This window comes from Grampus griseus (genome assembly GCF_964374135.1).
Source record: "Grampus griseus genome assembly, chromosome: 16".
Taxonomy (NCBI): domain Eukaryota; kingdom Metazoa; phylum Chordata; class Mammalia; order Artiodactyla; family Delphinidae; genus Grampus; species Grampus griseus.
This window is the reverse complement of record NC_139010.1, coordinates 5,564,642-5,581,937: the sequence shown is the minus strand read 5'-3', so window position 1 is coordinate 5,581,937 and position 17,296 is coordinate 5,564,642. Positions and strand designations below refer to the sequence as shown.

Here is a 17,296-nt window from a genome sequence, read left to right as displayed (position 1 = left end):
TCATGCTACAGCTGACCAGAGACCTGCTGCAGCTTGGGTGGAGGCGACGCAGGCTCAGGTGTCGTGTGCAGCAACCCTGAGTCTCTGGGGATGCCAACTGCAAGACCTCCCCGTCAATTTGCCATATGCCTTGTGACCAGTAGCCAGAAACTTGCTCAGAGAATTTGCCAAGGATTCATTCTAGCAATACCAGAAAGGGTCGTCTACTTCCTGTTCAAGACCAAATGACAGCTACTGCCAGGGCTCTCCGTCTGTGCCACCTGCTTCAAAGAGACAGCGGAGCTAATTCAGACGCTACACTTACAACACACGGTGGCGTCTGGCCTGACAGGTCTGCTAGGATAACACCGAAAGGTACCAGCCCCGTTCTCTAACACCAAGCTTCATACTTTTAAAATATTTTAATTAATTTTTACATTTTTGTTAATTTATTTACTTTAGTATTCAGTTATTTCTTGCTGTATAAAATCAAAACTTCAGTGAAAAGCGATCAAGTTCTTACCTTGTATGCTTTAAAATAACATACTGATGCAGTCCTGAAGCAGTAGTAAAGATATGTTAAGATACTGTTACGTAGGGATTAGGAGAAAACTGAGTTTGCACCTCAACTCTGACATTTTTAGCCGTCTGACCTTCAAGTGACTTAACCTTTCTACGCTTCAATTTCCTAATCTGCAGAAACAGGCCTAATAATAGTCTGCACATCATAAGATCTTCGGAGGATTAAATGAGATAATACACACAAAGCATTTAGCACCACGCCTGGCACCCAGCACGCGTCCAAAAGGAGTGGCTATTATTAGTGGTACCAGCAAGTCCTGGCCTTCAAGTGTCCACAAGGAAGTCAGAAACCCAGGCTGGCCTCCCTCTGCCGGCCACCACATTGTAAACTGCACCCTCCCACCGCCAGGTGAAAAGTCCGCAGAGAACACAAGCTGATCCAGCAAAAGCAAACACTGCAGATGGGAAGGCGACCGCTACAGATCACATTCACAATGAATGGCAAAGGAAAATATGAATTACCCCAGGAAACAGCTGTGATTAGGTATGTTCCGTGCTGTCATTCATCTGCAGAAGTGTGGCTATCTTAAGTTATTTCTATTTTATGATTTTTGAAAGTGCACTAGATCACTCCACACCAGTCAGAATGGCCATCATGGAAAAGTCTACAAACAATAAACGCTGGAGAGGGTGTGGAGAAAAGGGAACCCTCTTGCACTGCTGGTGGGAATGTAAATTGATACAGCCACTGTGGAGAACAGTATGGAGGTTCCTTAAAAAACTAAAAATAGAACTACCATACGACCCAGCAATCCCACTCCTGGGCATATACCCTGAGAAAACCATAATTCGAAAAGATACATGAACCTCAGTGTTCACTGCAGCACTATTTACAACAGCCAGGACATGGAAGCAACCTAAATGTCCATCAACAGAAGAATGGATAAAAGAAGATGTGGTACATATATACAATGGGACATTACTCAGCCATAAAAAAGAATGAAATAATGCCATCTGCAGCAACATGGATGGGCCTAGAGATTATCATACTAAGTGAAGTAAGTCGGAAACAGAAAGACAAATACCCTATGATATCACTTACATGTGGAATCTTTTAAAAAATGACACAAATGAACTTATTTACAAGACAGAAGCAGACTCAGGGACTTCAAGAACTAACTTATGGTCACCAAAGTGGAAACGTGGTGGGGAGGGATAAATTAGGAGTCTGAGATTAACATATACACACAACTGTGTATAAAGTAGATAATCAACAAGGACCTACTGTAGAGCACAGGGAACTCTACTCAATATTCTGTAATAACCTACATGGGAAAAGAATCTGAAAAAGAATAGATATGTAAATACGTATAAATGAATCCCTTTGCCGTACACCTGAAACTAACACAACATTGTAAATCAACTATACTCTAGTATAAAATTTTTAAAAAAAGAAAAAGTGCACTAGGATGGTCATCACCGACTTTATAGCTTACCATTGTCTCTAATTTCTAACTTATCACCCACTCCATCCTCCCAATGGCTATCCCATTTCGCACAACTAAATGCTGTATTTGTGACTTCACGTCATTTGCGTGAATCCTGCTGTTTCTCTAAGAAAATCTCTCCCATCCTGCTCTCTATTTGGCCAGTGGTTGGAGGAAACATAACTTCACTGTCTCTGGCTTTTCTTTCTTGTAAACGTCTGCAAGATTTCTGCAGACACTGTTCATCTGATTTCAGTTTGTAGCTCAACATCGAAAGCCAGAATTGCAGAGAATGCTGCACATGGCAGGTGCTGAATAAATGGGGTTGACTAACCGTCTGACTGATAGAACACCAACAATTTAGAATTTGGGTCCCATTTATAAACAACGCTGAACAGTAAAAATAAAGTTAACCATGAAAGACGTTACCAAGCGCTAAGCAAAACGATGCATTGAATAATATGTTCTTAATGACACTGCAAGTTTACTTTATGATTCTAACACGCTTCATTTGTAGGACCTCAGCAAAGAAAATGCTAACCAACCTCTCATTCCATTTTGGATCAAGCAAATGCGTTTTTTGATGCTGCTACAGCGTACTTATTAATGTTTAATTTAGGGGCAGTGCTCATCTGTTATATACTTATTAATGTTTAATTTAGGGGCAGTGCTCATCTGTTATTCACCGGCACCTCAGTCCTAAGTGCCTGTTCCTTGGGCGACAGTATGGAAACAGAATGAAAGAAAAGCACTTTCTACGTCTATGCATAAATAAGCAAACAGGCATTTACAGAGCATCCTGCTAAACAGATTCAATTCCTACCGCCTTGTTCTGTCTGTGGGATGACAATATATGGTGTAAACCATTTTCTTCGCTGTGCAGCCATTCTACATTCTAAGGAGGCCCTTTAAAGTTAAGAAGCAATCAATGTCTTCCTAAGTCATTTTCCCTTGGTTTGTACATAAGAAATGCTATTCACTGAGAGCAGAATATTGTAACAATTCCACATCACCATACACATCGTGCGAGATGACCAGTTTACAAAGAACAAGACTGTGATGAAAGGGCTTCCCTGGTGGCGCAGTGGTTAAGAATCCGCCTGCCAATGCAGGGGACACGGGTTCGATCCCTGGTCTGGGAAGATCCCACAGGCCGCGGAGCAACTAAGCCCATGTGCCACAACTACTGAAGCCCGCGCACCTAGAGCCCGTGCTTCGCAACGAGAAAAGCCACCGCAATGAGAAGCCCTCACGCTGCAACAAAGAGTAGCCCCCAACTGACACAACTGGAGAAAAGCCCACACACAGCAACAGAGACCTAACGCAGCCAAAGATAAAATAAATACATTTAATAGGAAGAAAAAGACTGTGATATAATGTATTTCACACTAATCCAAGCCAGCCTCTGACATTTCAGTGTGTTGGAATTTGCTGGACTCATTATCATAAAAATTAGCCACTATTGGGGCACTAAAGCCTTCAGGCATAATCATCATTTCTGAGCAACTATTACACGTCTGGCACCATATATACATTATTTCTGAGCTTCACAGAAACCTGTAGAGCAGGAATACGAATGCAGAACCTAAAATGCAGAGAACTTAAGTAATGTGCCCAAGGCCTCAGGATGAGTAAGGAGCAAAGTCAGAGTCTGAACCTTGACTCTTCTGGTGCCAGTCCCTGGGGTTTTTCCATTATACTTCCCAGGAGCCACGCCTGAAGCCATGCCTGCTCCTGTAGTTTCCCCATCACACAGGGATGCTGTCTGTCTATTCACCTGTCTGGCGCCCTGGAGACTGGGGTCCACTGGGCAGGGCCGAGCCTCGGTCACCTCTGCCAATATCCAGTTCAGCGCTAGGCACACAACAGGTACTGGGTAAAGGCTGAATACAGAAATGCATGTCTACATTTGTATGAAGAGCACTGCAGACGCAGAAAAATAACCACCATTCTACCTTGCTATCTAGCAATCACGTTATCCTCACAATGACCTCGTGAGGGAAACACGGTTGTTCCCACTTTGCAGATTGAAACACTGAGGCTCACGGAAAGTTTAAGAGATTTTTCTGGGTTAGTCGCACCGCTATGTGGATTCAGAAATAAAGCCAAGGTCTGTCTGACTCCAAAATCTGTGTGCTTCACACTGTGTTCTACAGGGACGATCCCATCCTACGGTGTACACCATAACCTGAAATACATACCCGGATGCGTCAGGCACATGCAAACGATCAACTCATCTTTCACCTGACCCACCTTTCTCACAGAAAGCAGTCCGAAGCCAAAACAAACAAACTGGCAATAGTGAAACAGCCTCAGATCCAATTCTAGGGCAATGGTATGTAGCAAGTCAGAAAACAGTTAGAAAAACTGTGAGGGAGTATTTTAATTTACAAGAGAAAAACAGGATACAAAATTATATGCACACAGGATCTGTACTGTAAGATATAAATATGGTTTTACAGCTAGTGGGAAGCAGCCGCACAGCACAGGGAGATCAGCTCGGTGCTTTGCGACCGCCTGGAGGGGTGGGATAGGGAGGGAGATGCAAGAGAGAAGAGATATGGGAACATATATATATGCGGGTGGGTTACGGAGGGTGGGAGGGAGGGAGACGCAAGAGGGCAGAGATATGGGGACATATGTATATGTATAACTGATTCACTTTGTTATACAGCAGAAACTAACACACCATTGCAAAGCGATTATACTCCAATAAAGATGTAAAAAAAAAATCCAAAATAGATTTTTAAAAAAGAAAGAAAGAAAAAAAAAAAACCCAGGAGGAACTAAGAGTTTTGGCAATCATTCGTGCGATTGTAGGTGATTTTTTTCTCAATTTCACTGCTTATCAAATCAGCTGTAAAATCTTGAGCTGTTTAGTATTTAGAAAAGTATTCCATTTTTTTAAAGCCTACTGGTTACTTATACTGCTCTTTGATTTCTGCATTAAAAACGGAGATTTGATTTCCTCAAATTCTTAATGCTAAACTGCTTAGGGTAAGCTTGGTCTGCCTGGGTCACAGAGCTTTTCAGTGTATCCCAAAGAGGACTGCCAGAAATGTTATATTTTAAGCTCACTGATGTGTGGAAAGAAGACTAAGAAATCACTGTGGTTGTGCCATAAAAGGAAAAAACAAACATTTGGGGGAGATACAAAAATTTCGGGAGACAAGCAATAATTTAACCATGATACTTGCCCACTCAGCAGTTAGCCTGTCACCTTGTTCCTAGTACATGTGTGTTGATTCACTCTGAAGTATTTCCACAGAATATCGGGTTTGAAGCATCTGTTCTTCCTCAGTAAGACTCTACCAGCAAAATGAATTGTGAGTGATCAAAATAACAAAAGTAATGACACGTCCAGGTTCCTCCCCAGGTCTTAGGTGTGTCATAAGACTAGCAAGCACTGTGTGTGAGCGTGTGTGTGTGTGAGTGTGTGAAGGGTGTACACACAAATGCTGTCACTTGGCTTGCTTCAAGTAGCAGTATCCAGACACATCAGAAAACACCCAGAATTCCTCAGGATCGTGAGCTTTTCACAGGAAGGCATGGTGACGGGTCCCTCCAAAATACTCTTCGCCTCAACTCTTAAAACTAAATTCATAAGAAGATGTTTCTTTCACCAAATGTCAATCACCAAATGTCTTAGGGAAGTAACCGACCAACTGAATTTTGGTTACTTTTTATAAAAGCCTCAGATTTTCGGAACCCTAAAAATCGTCTCTAAAGTATGTTTTCACAGATGCCGTGGAAAACTGGATCACTGCATCTGTGCGCTCTGTGCTCATCGTTCAGAATCTGCGGAGGCTGAATTTCCACTGGCAGCTCAGTTGTCCGTGTATTTCTAAGAGCCACGGAAGGGCCCCCCAGCAGTCCAACCGCTTCCGACACCACTGTTATCACCACTTCCACTCCCACCATCACCACCAGCCCTGCCGCCACTGCCTCGTTCTACTGAATACGTTAGGAAGAGAGACCCATCCAGCTCTCCAGCTGTTTACTGGGAGACATGAGTTGAAAGCACTTACAAGATGGAGGAACATTCATTTCCAAATAGCTGCAAAGCAGAGAACCCAAAAGAGGACAAGGGAGGAAAAGCCACTTAGCAGCACAATGAAAAAAGTTCAAAGGAACACACCCCAGGGCTCCCCTGGTGGCACAGTGGTTAAGAATCCACCTGCCAGTGCAAGGGACACAGGTTCAAGCCCTGGTCCGGGAAGATCCCACATGCCGCAGAGCAACCAAGCCCATGCGCCACAACTACTGAGCCTGCGCTCTAGAGCCCGCGAGCCGCAACTACTGAGCCCGTGTGCCACAACCACTGAAGCCCACATGCCTGGAGCCCGTTCTCCACATGAGAAGCCACAGCAATGAGAAGCCCGCGCACCGCAGTGAAGAGTAGCCCCCCATCACCGCAACTAGAGAGAGCCCGTGCGCAGCAACGGAGACCCAACATGGCCAAAAATAAAATAATTAATTAATTTAAAAAAACACACACCCCAAAATATTAACAGTGGCTATCTCAAATAAAGGTGATTTTTTATTTATATTTCTGAACTTTCCAGATGTTTTTACTATGATCATGTATTGCTTAAAATTCCACTTTTATATAAAATCATCTAAACACCCCAGTGAAAAGGTAGAGATAGTCAGATTGGGTAGAAAACCAAGACTCAGTTATATGCTGCCTAAAAGAAGCCAGTCCAGCTTTGTTTGGACTAGCATTAGGATGATATCTCTCTTTTCATGGTATTACTTTAAACCTTTTTATGTTTTTACATTTAAAATATGTTCCTTAACAAGGACCTATGGTATATCACAGGGAACTATACGCAATACTTTGTAATAACCTATAAGGGAAAAGAATCTGGAAAAGAATATTTTATATACACACACACACACACACATATATAACTGAATCACTTTCCTGTGCACCTGAAACTGACACAACATTGTAAACCAACTATACTTCAATTAATTAATTAATTAACTAATAAAAATGAATTTTGATAGATTAAAAAATTCCATTTTTAGAAATAAAAGGCAATTATCAGCTGGTTCATTCAGGCAACGGCAAGCAGAGTTCCTACCTGGAGTCAACTAGCATGAATTATGAAGTAAACACAGCTGGGTGTGATTTTTTTTTTCAGCCATTTAAAAATGTGTAAACTGTGAAAGAGAAACCCTTGTTTAAAATGTAACGGCAGATCGTCCTCCACGAAACAATTTTTATGCCATGTTCTTAATTTTAATTGAATTTAGATACATGATCAGCCATTACCCAAATGGCTCAATCACTGCGGCAATTACTAACTCACTCAGCAATCTAGGTGCACGGCTGATAAATGGAACACCTCTGTGTCCTGAATATTGAAGTTTATTGGTATGAAAAGAGCAATGCTTTACAGCAGACTGACCACACCAACAAGGCTGTGGGACATTTCTGGAAAGCAACAGCGCAACTTAAGGATTCGGCCATTGACTCCTGGGCCTCCTATAGGATGACACTACTGCAAATCCAAGCGGCCAATTTTGAGCCTCTCCTTCACGGGCTCCTTTATCTTTCTCCACCTCTGTTAAAGGGTCTGGGACCATTTCATAGTTGACACGCCTCTCAGTCCTCCGAACCTTCTACTGGCACCGAGGTTATTTTTAGAAATCATACAAATGTAAAAAGTTCAAATGCCTGTTCATTCTCTCTGTCCACTGGTTTGGGCTACACTCCACTTTCACTATCAAACTGGACATGGCGTTCAATTAGTTCCTATGAACAGATTTCTCATGAGTAATTTGCTCTGCTGGTATTTTCAGACAAAATTAGCTGGACACATCTGCTTGTCACCACTCAAAAACCACAGGCTCCCCCAACCCTTTTCATAGTAATCGCTGCAACCTGTAATCTTTTCAGACTTAATTGTTCTCTTGTAGAACATCTTTGAAACATAGTCATCTCTAATGGAATTCGGGATATTAGGAGTGCACTGTTGACCAACCGCTGTCATTGTTTTAAAACTATAATGCAAATCACATTGATGTGTCTGTCCCTTTCGACAGTGGACAAATGGAGCACACCAGTGTGCTCGGTGCCCAGAGGATTCTACTCAATTGATCTCTGGCTAATGACATGGCAACACGAACAGCTTAAATTCTTTGAGTGGCATAAAGGGATCGAGGCAAAATGGCATATTCCAACAAATAAAACCGTGACCTTCAATTCAAAGGCGACGCTAATGGAGAGAAATCACAAACCAGCAGCCAGCGACCAGAATTACTAACGAAGAGCAACCGTTTCAGCGTGCTGTGAACCTGCAAACGTACTGGTTTCAAGCAATGCCTCTATAAAGGGTGAGGAGAAGCTATAGGACGCAGAAGGCTCTCTAGTTTTAGAAGCATCTTCCTGGAGTCCTTAGGCACCTTGAAGATTTTAGAAATAAAACTGGAGTTGGTAGGAACATTCTCCCGGAGCAGGAAGGCGATAGTAACAAAAAGCAGATACAAGAAACACCTTGAATCCTTTGTGGAACGAACTAAAAATCCCCACATGGTCCCAGGTGGCAGGAGGTCACGGTCCCCGGCCGTTAGGCCCTTCAATACTTAAGTATAACTCCAAGGGCAGAGCTTCCAAACCCCTGAGCTACAAAAATAAGAGTGGTTGGCGGATCAGTGACCCTTACTTGATAAAGAAGTCCAACTCCTGGACCCAGAGGGGGACTCCCGGCCGGTGCGGACCCGGGGCAGGAGGACCGAGCTCCTGAAGGCGGAAGATGATGTCGCCTTGTTGATGGCTGTCTCCCGCCACCTACCACAGTCAATATTTATGGACTTAGTCAATATTTATGGAGTGAGTGGGGAAGGCTATGTGCACAGTCTCAGGACAAACCTTGGCTTTCAATTCCTGAAAACTAGAATCTTAAAGATAAACGTCACAGATTGTAGGTTACCCTAAAGATAGTATCTAAGGATGTATAAAATGATCAGGTAAACAGTTTAAAGGGGAGTGGTGTGATTCCTCTCTCTGTGTATAAGAGCCTCTAGTATGAGAAGAAAATCAAACATGTTTAATGATTTCTTTGCTTAAGGATCAGAAGCCCCAGGTTTTAGTCCCAGATCCACTGGGCCCAACTTTGTAATCCTGGGATCATTTAATTTCTCTAAGACACAGTTCCTCATCTGCGGATATCTGAAGAATCATATTAATCAACTTGTGCCACCGGCTTACTGTGAAATGGCAAGGAAAAAACACCTGTGAATGGTTTTGAAAAATACAAGTGGCAGAGTTATTACAAAAAGTAAAAATGATTCGGAGAACTGCTGTGATGGCCCAACTTGTTGATTCAGATTTAATTCAACTCAAATGACATCGCTTTAGAATGCAGCATACATTCCGTGTGGCCCAGCACCTGGAGGGCTGTCAGCTATGGAGGAGTTTATGCCAGGTCTTGCTGTGTGCATCCTTTAGCGTAACGTAAACCGTACATTAGCTTCCTGGCTCCCTGCCCATCCTCCGTTCACACACGTAGGCAGCACAAGCTTTAGCTTCTAGGGTACCAATGGTTCTGAGCCACCCAGACGTCAAGAAGCCCCTGGAGGAACATCATGACACACTGATAGACTAGGAACTCACAGAAACATCCATAGGTTTGCCAGATAAAATTACAGCAAGCGGCTTCCCTGGTGGCGCAGTGGTTGGGAGTCCGCCTGCCGATGCAGGGTACACAGGTTCATGCCCCGGTCCGGGAAGATCCCACGTGGAGCGGCTGGGCCCGTGAGCCATGGCCGCTGAGCCTGCGCGTCCGGAGCCTGTGCTCCGCAACGGGAAAGGCCACAGCAGTGAGAGGCCCGCATGCCGCAAAAAAAAAAAAAAAAAAAAAGACTGGCAACAACTTGGGTAGAGGGCCTGGAGCGAAAACAGGCCATTAGGGACCCAGCTCACTGCTTCTAGAAACAGACAGGGACCCCACAGGCAATGGAGAGCCCGTCCATGGTGAAGGGGACAATAAAGAACAGGAGTGGACAGGAACCCAAGCCTGTAGAGAAAAGCACGTACCTGGTCAAACGGCAGTGGCATGCTGTTTGTAAGAACAAAGCGGTGCTGGGCACTTGGTCCTCAGGGTCACCTGGATGACTAGCCTCACCGGACAGAGTGAGACTCAAGACGGCAAAATAACCATCGCGAACCTTTCCCTCCTAGGGAGAGGTGGAATCGTTCAGAGGGATGTCGGGATTACAGTGGACACGGGCCACAGTTTAGAACAGAAGGTAACGAGGCGGCCCATCCATAAGGCCAGACTCTGGAGCCAGCTCTCCGCCCACAGACCGCGGAGAAAGAGTTCCAGGACACGTCTGCCCTGTGTCTACACACAGGAGCCAAAGAGGAGAAGCAAGGAGAAGAGGCTGTTTGGGAGGACGGGGTAGAAACAGAGCCCACAGCACTGCACAGTCCTGCAGGGCAGGGGTTACTGCACACTGTTTCTCTCCCCGAGGTCAAGGACCTCAGAAAAGCCACCTTGAAGCTGGGGGGTGTCTGAAAGAAGGGTAGCTGCATCTCACTTGGGGCTAAATGTTTGCCAAGTTCAGAACCCGCAGGCCACTCTGGTGCTACCTTCACACATGGTAAGAAGTCCTCGGGGAGAAAGCGGAGTGGGGGAAATGGCAAAAGTCTCTCCTGGAGCCCTGCTGTTTCCTGAAGAGCCAGGGATTTCCAGGCTTCCCGAAGACCCAGGCAAGCAGGCAGGGGCCCCTGGTGTCCCCAGAGACAGCCCAGAGGAGCATCACTGCCCCAGCCCCAGGCAGGGCACGTGGCAGCTGAGTATTCAGTCATCTGAGGAACAGAACTGTACTTTACGAAATGCTGGCCCAGCCCGTTAGTGGGTGGTAATATCAATTTAAAGGATGGAGACCAACATTCACTTCTCCTGAACTAGAATAGAACAAATGCCGTGTCGAGTGGGCTGTGTTTTCGTCTGTGCATGTATACGGTCAGGGTGGATTTTTTCCTGTAGGTCACTGCCAAAAACCATGAAGTTCACTGACCTGGGCAATGAATTGTCCAGACAGCAGCACGCTTGCCACCAAACATGTGAGGTTCCTCAGGTGAGTGTATGAAGCCCTTCCACAACCCCCAAGAGTGAAGAGGAAGGGTGGGAGAGGATGAACCTCTGTTCCGGGCCCTCCTCATCCCAGTGGGTCCTGGAGGCTGCAGAGGCTGATGTGCAGGGGAGGAGGGGGCAGAGGCTGGAAGGCTGAGTTTGAGGATAACACTGAGTAATAAGCCGATCGATGAGACAAAAGTCTCCAGAGCAGACTATATAAGTTATAAACCAGAAAAGGACCCATATTTTAAAATGTCTGCTATGGGCTGACTGTCAGAGAAGTCTGATGTGGTCATTGTGTTATAAGAAATCTAACCGTTGATGGAAGTGTGAGAAGGAAGGACTCCCACTTCATCTGGACCAGAAATAAGTTCCATGAAAAGAGTAAGTCCATAGCCAGTGCATCTGACCTCATGGCAACATTTCTGGAGGAGAGGGGTGACCGTCATCACCTTACAGACCTGAGTCTGCAGGCAAGCGACTTCCTGCCCAGGCGCTCTGCCTGCAATTAGTACATGTTGCCACCAGGGGGAGAAGGAGTGCTCAGTTATGGTCCTGGAGGCCCCAAAAGCTAAGTTCCCATAATTCACATTAATCGCTGCATATTTTTCTTTTCACTTTTGGGTGGGACTTTTTCCCTATAAAAATCTAATTGTCCTGCTCATTGCAGCACTGTGTACGATAGCTAGGACATGGAAGCAACCTAAATGTCCATCGACAGATGAATGGAAAAAGAAGATGTGGCACATATATACAATGGAATATTAGCCATAAAAAGGAACAAAACTGAGTTATTTGTAATGAGGTGGATGGACCTAGAGTCTGTCATACAGAATGAAGTAAGTCAGAAAGAGAAAAACAAATACCGTATGCTAACACATATATATGGAATCTAAAAAAGTGGTACTGATGAACCTAGTGGCAGGGCAGGAATAAAGACACAGACGTAGAGAACGGACTTGAGGACACGGCGGGAAGGGGAAGCTGGGACAAAGTGAGAGAGTAGCATTGACATATATACACTACCAAACGTAAGGTAGATAGCTAGTGGGAAGCAGCCGCATAGCACAGGGAGATCAGCTCGGTGCTTTGTGACGACCTAGAGGGGTGGGATAGGGAGGGTGGGAGGGAGGCTAAAGAGGGAAGGGACATGGGGCTATATGTATACGTATAGCTGATTCACTTTGTTGTACAGCAGAAACTAACACAACATTGTAAAGCAATTATACTCCAATAAAGATGAAAAATATTCAAAACAAAAATCCAATTATCCAAACAGATGTTGAACAATAGTGGTTTTTCACACCATAATAGGGGACTGGGACATTAGTGGGGCAAGTCTTAGGGTGGGAAGAAAGGCCCAGTTGACTTTTCTCAGGCCCATGGCCAGTATCCAAACAACTGCTATCCTGAAAGAAAGAGAGACACACACAGAGAGAGAGAGAGAGAGAGAGAGAGAGAGAGAGAGAGAGAGAAGTGGGGCAGGATGCCTCCCTGATCTGGAATGAGCATATCCTTCCATCGAACTCCTCTTTTCCTTTTGTCTACAGAAGTAATGGTTGGCTCTGTGTATATCTGTTTGTTTTGTCTCATTTAAATTTTGGAAGTTTCATTAATAGGAGTTTGGTTTAGGATGTCGAGGTCTCCCTGGTGGATCCAAAGCAATTGGTTCCACTGCCAAAAAGAAAATACATCCCTCTAAGTGGTACGGACACAGAATAACATCACTGACCGAGACGAACAGCGCTGGAAGCGCCTGCTGTTTATGCTGGAAAGCCGCACTTGTATGAGCTCATCGGACGCACCCGCGCTATGTGGGTAGCTAGAAGGATTTGTTTCATAGCAAACCACGCTCGCCAATCCTGTCCTCACTGGTCAGGACCAGGTTAGACTCAAGTTCCATTGTCCTTCCAGGCTGAGCCCTTCCAGCATCCTATGTGTCTTTGGACACTCACAGGTCAAGCTTCCGTTACATATGAGAAAGAAGCCTGGATGTTGAAGGGCTCTCTTCCTTCCTCTCATCCAAGTTTCAGAGTTTCTGAGGCATCATCTTTAAGTCCTTATCATGGTGCTTTTCAACTATTTTTGTTTACTTCTTGGTCTCTCATTTTGTTTTGTTTTGCTTTGCTTTTTTAGCAGCGGAACACTTTTTGCGATGAAATCTCAGAGGAGTCCTAAGAACAGAGAAAGCCAAGGCGCTCTGGTGCTCCGGACGGTCCCCCAAGGCAACGCTGGGACCCCTCAGAACACAGCTTGAAAATCACAGCCTTTCTGCGTTCTGAAGAAACTATATAGATTCAGAAGTGTTAAGGAGGTACCAGTCCCGAGTTGCCAAGCGTTTGTTGCTGCCCCAACTTCATACGATGTAAGTGAGCATTTCACTGTATGAGGTCTTTAAGAACAACAAAAGGTTTACATCTTCATCCACTGTTTTGATAGAGACTCTTATTTCAAAGATGTGGGTGAATTTCTGATTCCACAGATATGCATAAAATATTAATCTCCGCAGGATTCACTTACTTGAAACATGAGGCTAAGTCCCCAGCTGTGGCACTGAGGGCTTTATCAGATTTCTAACTTTCCAAAGCATGTTTTTAATATTTTCTTTTCCCTCTTAAAAACTTTTTTCTCTTTCTGTTTTTTTTTTTTTTTTTTTTTAATTTCTAGAGACCACTATCCACGGCTCCCCAGAGACAGGTCCAGCCAACATTTTGGCAAAGTTCTTTCAATCAACCCACTTTCTGTATCCATTATTGCCTTTGTCTCCCACACGGGTTCAGAGAGGGGGACAGGGCAGATGCAACTGTCCCCATTTAGCAGATGACGACGTGATTTCTCACATCAAGCAGCTCTGGCTTTGGAAAAAGTTCCAGAATGACACACTCATTTTCCATTTTTAATTTTCATGATTGGGACCACCCGTTGCCCTCCACTCCAAACAAAAATGTCATCCTTCCAGGGGTTTCCTAAAGCGATGAAGTTGATCACCTGCAGTCATCCATGCAGTTGGTACCAGAACTAGGGTGACAACCTAAGTGGACTGGTGCTCAGCAGCATGTCCCTCCACCAAACCCACCAGGCTGAACCTCAGCATACGGCTTCCCGCTTCCCAGAGCCACTCCTGCCCCACCGCTGTCTGGGGACGGAGCAAACGTGCGAAGGTCACTGGCCAGCCCTCCTGGGGAAATCACTCCATGGTAGAAAACTAAAGGGAAGTATAAAGTATAGAGAAAGGCAAAAATGAAGCTACAGAAGCAGTGGGGAGACAACATCCTGTGACGTTTTGGCAAAGAGAGGAAGAGAGCTAACAAAGACAGAAAGTCACAAGAATACAGAGGGATCAAGTCCACGGCAATAAAGATTCATTATGAACAAACCTCAGTGAAAAACAAACTCCCAGAGGAGCTAATTACACAAGATGCTCTGGCAGTGACTCAGGCAGCAGGCATTCTAAGCCACCCCCAGGGACAGGCGAGTCACCGCATCCCACAGCTAACAGGCTGCCTCAGCGACTATCTCCTTGCAAACAATAAGCTTCTGTCAGGTTAGCGTTCTCTCAAGCCTGTCAGTTGTAACCCAGTTTGTGTTAGGAGACAGGCTGGCACATTGTATAAAGGTCAAGTGGAAAACTGTCCCTTCTGCTACATCACTGTCATCAGCTGATAAAGGTCATCCCACCCAATACACTGCCGTGACGGAAAATAACATAGCTTGTCTACTGTAAAATATTCAAGAGTCCCGCTGCTATGGGCCTTCTGGTCTCTCTCTGCTCTCGGAAGGCATTGAACTGGGCACTCCAAGGCATTCCAGCTGCTACTATGACAACAACTTGTTTGCAAACAAATTTGAACAGAAAAACACAAAGACAGCAAGTTTAAAACACTGTATAGACTCATACTATGTAAACATTTTAATGCTGATTATAATTGTAGTAACTGACGTTCATTCAGCATTATATATAACCCAAATATTTAGCATACACCATCTCATTTAGTTCTCAGAACAACTCTATTATCCCATTTTACAGACGGGAAAACTGCAGCTTGGAAGGATTAGGTAATTTGTCCAAGCTCATACAGCTACAAATTGTCAGGTTTTTAACGAGGCTGACCTGAAAGGCACCAATACTTTATGATTCAATTGTTAGAATTATCAACTATTAATAACATGGTAACTAACACTGCTCATCATCGTTCATAGATAAGATGTATCTTAAACGTTCATTTGTTCATCCAACAACCATTTCTTGAGAGTCTACTTTGACCAGGCACGATGCTAGGTGCTGGGGATAAAGGCTAAAATGAGAGAGGGTCTCTGTCTCTCCCCGCAGGCAGCCTACAGTTCAGGCAAGGGCACAGCCAACGGCTACATTAAAACATAATATGGGACTTCCGTTGTGGTCCAGTGGGTAAGACCCCGTGCTCCCAATGCAGGGGGCCCGGGTTCGATCCCTGGTCAGGGAACTAGATCCCACATGGCGCAACTACAGATCCTGCCTGCCGCAGCAAAGATCCTAAACACCGCAACTAAGCCCCGGCGCTGCCAAATAAATTAAAATAAATAAATTTAATGTATACGAGGCTAGGGAAATGTGCAGAGCACCCAGAAGAAGGGACCCCGAAACCAAGTCCTGATGGCCTAGTAGGATCTAAGATGGAGAAGGGAGTAGCAGGTGCAGGCAGAGGTGAAAAACCATACGGGAAAAGGCACCCGCCTCCCGTACGGGAGTTAGGCTGGGTGGAAAAGGAGTGGTGAGAAATGAAATCAGTAGGCCAGGCAGTGGCCAGAGCGAGAAGGTGTTACCCGAGGCCGAGTTTAACATTCGTCTTGAGAACGTCAGTCATGGACAGAGGGGAAAGGGAAAGTGGTCCTCTAGGCACTGGAGAAGGACGGCTGGCTGCAGTGAAAGCCAAATTGGAGAAGGGTGGGGAGGGAAGCAGGGACCCTGGAGGGACTAGTGTGTGAGTCCAGGCGAAAACGGATGGATCTAAGGACAGAAGGAAGAGACCTTCAGGAGATGAAACCCAAGAGATGGAGTGGCTCAACGTCCAAGGAAACGTGAGAATCCGGCACGGCTCCCAGTTTTTCTTGCTCGAGCTGCCACTCGCTGCAGGAGGAAATGCAGCAAGAAGAGCTGGGCTGAGACCTAACGGAGTTCAGGACTTTATACGGGGAGGGGTGGCGGGAAATGTAGTCTTTGGATCTCAGGTTGGACATTTTATACAGTCGTACTGGAGGGGGAAGTGATGCCACAAATTCAGGTCCAGTTTCTTATCATTTAGAGACGTTTGACCGTCAGAAGACAGACGTACGATGAAAACCATTCTCAGGAGGCAACTGACGTTAGGAGGTGACAGAACTGTCTGATGAATGTGCTGATAGAACACGCAATGGAAAGGTGTTCAGTTCGTGGGTTTGGAGACTGAGGGCCGAGGTCGTCTCTCTCTTCCCTGCTTTATTTTATGACCCCATTCAGTCCCTGCTCCGAATACATGCCTTGCCACCTCGACCCGCTTGGTCTTCCTTTCCTCCTTGACAAACAAGACCAAAAGGGCAATGACCCAGTGGCCGATGACCCAATGGCCAATGACCCTTTGGCCACCGGACACACACTAATGTGAGGCTCAGTGAGGCAGAGGCAGCGGGGGAACTGGTTCCAAACGGTGTCAAGACTCTGGGTTGTGGCGCCCAGCAGCCCGCACCTGAGCAGAGGTGAATAACTCCTCCTCCACCTTTCCACCCACAAGCCAAGAGACGTCCTTTCCTTCTGCAGAGTGTCCGACTCCTTCCAACTGAAGACCCTGGTAAACCTTCCACTATTTATATACCATAAAGGTTTTTGTTTCCATGTCTTATAGAAAACGTATTCAAATTTCCCTAGATAACTGTTTTTTTAAGTGGGTCACAATTAATCTCCCAAAGACAGGCCTCCAGAGCCGCTGATGCCTTCACACCGTGCTTTCAGTCCTCGTGGACGTGGGAGCAGTAGCAAAGAGAGCAGCAGAAGGTGGGCTGCAGAGTTTACGAAATCCGGAGGGAATACCCACTTGTTTTCTTCTGGTGTGTCTCTGTCACCCACCATGCGTTAGTAGTATATTTGCTGTCAATTTTTTATTAGAGGGAATGCAAGATTTAATTAAGTGCCTGGGCAGTTTATTAAAAAAAAAAAAAGTATCTGTCCAATGATGCATCACCCCGTGCAAGAAGCCATGAAGA

The 17,296-nt window shown here is 45.2% G+C and overlaps 1 protein-coding gene across 1 annotated transcript in view; it reads right to left on the bottom strand.

The window, feature by feature from the left end:
- Positions 1–17,296, bottom strand: part of DISC1 (DISC1 scaffold protein) — a gene marked incomplete at both ends in the record, with an annotated part of 341,831 nt that overhangs the window by 246,801 nt on the left and 77,734 nt on the right. The window lies entirely within an intron of this gene.